The 1,997-nt window shown below is 35.7% G+C and overlaps 1 long non-coding RNA gene across 1 annotated transcript in view; it reads left to right on the forward strand.

Annotated features, from left to right (window-relative positions):
- LOC137644833 (uncharacterized) overlaps window positions 1-1,466 on the forward strand; it is a 1,732-nt gene extending 266 nt beyond the window's left edge. Inside the window, exons 1-2 of the long non-coding RNA XR_011045207.1 lie at window positions 1-10; window positions 360-1,466. The exon at window positions 1-10 is cut by the window's left edge and continues 266 nt beyond it. This is a non-coding gene — a long non-coding RNA (uncharacterized lncRNA). The remainder of the gene's footprint in view (window positions 11-359) is intronic.
- The last annotated feature ends 531 nt before the right edge of the window (window positions 1,467-1,997 follow it).

Consider the following 1,997-nt stretch of genomic DNA (forward strand, 5'->3'; position numbering starts at 1 on the left):
GTTCGCTCACGTTAGTATACATCTATAACATTTGTTTGTTTTGCTTAATGGATCTAATTTTTGTACGCAATTTAATCTGCTCATGATTTTACTTTTTAACTCTTGGTTTAGAAGTGTAGGCCTAGAATGGTTGGGATTCCTGTAGAGGGAAGTGAATTAATATTTTACTCTTTTTGTGTCTGGCCTAAAAAAGGTATTTAGTTAATACTGACCTCTGTATATCTTAAAGAAAAACCAAATTCTCTCTCTCTCTCTCTCTCTCTCTCTCTCTCTCTCTCTCTCTCTCTCTCTCTCTCTCTCTCTCTCTCTCTCTCTCTCTCAACCCAGTCCAACTCCTTAAAATAATTTTTCTTCTACAGGTCCTGTGTTCGAATGTTTGGGTGCCATGGGCAGAGGTAAAGAAAATGATCTCTGTGAATCAAGGATATTAAGAAAAAAGATTTCATAAAAATCAAAACTGGAAAATAATGAGATTATCTAGAGGGAAAACGAAAATAAGTGATACCAGGATGACAATAATAATAATGGAAAATCTTGGTTAGTGAATATTGACGATCAATAGACAGATAAGATTAACATTGTGGAGGCCTCCAATGAAAATTCTCTTTGTATCGTTGACGCATCGAATCGTGATGCAGCTGCTTTTGGTGAACTAATGGAATCATATCAATTAGTTAATAACGTTGATTGAGCAGCAACTTTGACTAGGTACACGTTGGATTTAGTTGGATTTAATTACAATAGATGGAATGAATAACATTATCATATTACTGTGGGGGAGAAGTGCGTTATTTCTCTAGTGCACAAGCTTATAACTTTCGGATTACCCTTAAGGAAAAACAGAAAGCTAAAGAATATATGTTTCAGAAATAATTCAAATTTATCTCCATGTGCATTTATTGATGACGTTATTGAGGTAATAAATGTTATCAATATTCCATGTGGCCTTATAATTGCATGCAATGGGGTGAATATAAATAAATATGATAAGTGATGGCCATCAATGGAAAAGACTATGACTGTTGAGGACAGATCTCCATGGTTCAAAGAGGAAACTTTAGAGACAAGGAGAGAAAAAGGCGTAGGCCTAAAGGAGAAAAGTATAATCGGTTAAAAACTAAGAGCATGGAGGGAATACAAAATCGTAAAAGTGCCAATTCCATCGCTTAAAAAGGAAGAAGAAAACGGAATACTGAAAGTAAATATCCGGGAAGAAGCAACAAACATCAATTAGTTATGGAAAATGGCTCTCGGGTGAGTAGACCGACCAAGAACTGATACATTTCTAGGATTCTTTAGGAACTAAGAACAAAATATAACGATCTTTTGCAGTTATTCCATAGCAGATTGGTGCTGCACCAGACATAAATAAGATTATCGAGACTTGATAATATAACAAAGGATGAAGTCATCAGGATTATTAAGGTGGCTAAGAAAAATTGCGAGTGATCCGATCCGATGCCATATCCGAAGTAATAGGAGTAGAAAACTTTCTAGGTTTGGGGTCATAATTTCAAGAATCGTGAATAGTAGCACTGACGAATGTAAGCATCCTAACTCTGAGAAAGTTCCTAGAGTTATATTAGTTCTGAAAGGTCCTGTTGGGTATCAGGGCGTAAGCTCGTACAGACTTATTTCGAATCTATCCTTCATATCAAAAGTGCTAGATTATGTAATTCTTAAACAACTAGTTAGTCATATAGAAAGAACCAGTCAGTATACAAAAGAATATACTCTATGGACACATCTATATTTTTGTAGTAAATGATCTGCTGATAATTATGGATGAAGACAGTCAGGTATAGGTGACCTGTATGACAGTAATGAAAAAAACAAGTACCACAACTAGCAACAAGGAGAAGGCAGATATTTTATCAAAACAGTTTGCCGGGGTATTCATCAAAGAACCGGAAGGGGAAATACCAGAGGCTACAGCAAGAGAAGTACCTGTCATTGAAGGAGTGGATATCACCCATGCAAAAATAAGGAAAGTAATC

Source organism: Palaemon carinicauda, chromosome 8 (genome assembly GCF_036898095.1).
Source record: "Palaemon carinicauda isolate YSFRI2023 chromosome 8, ASM3689809v2, whole genome shotgun sequence".
In the NCBI taxonomy this organism is placed as follows: domain Eukaryota; kingdom Metazoa; phylum Arthropoda; class Malacostraca; order Decapoda; family Palaemonidae; genus Palaemon; species Palaemon carinicauda.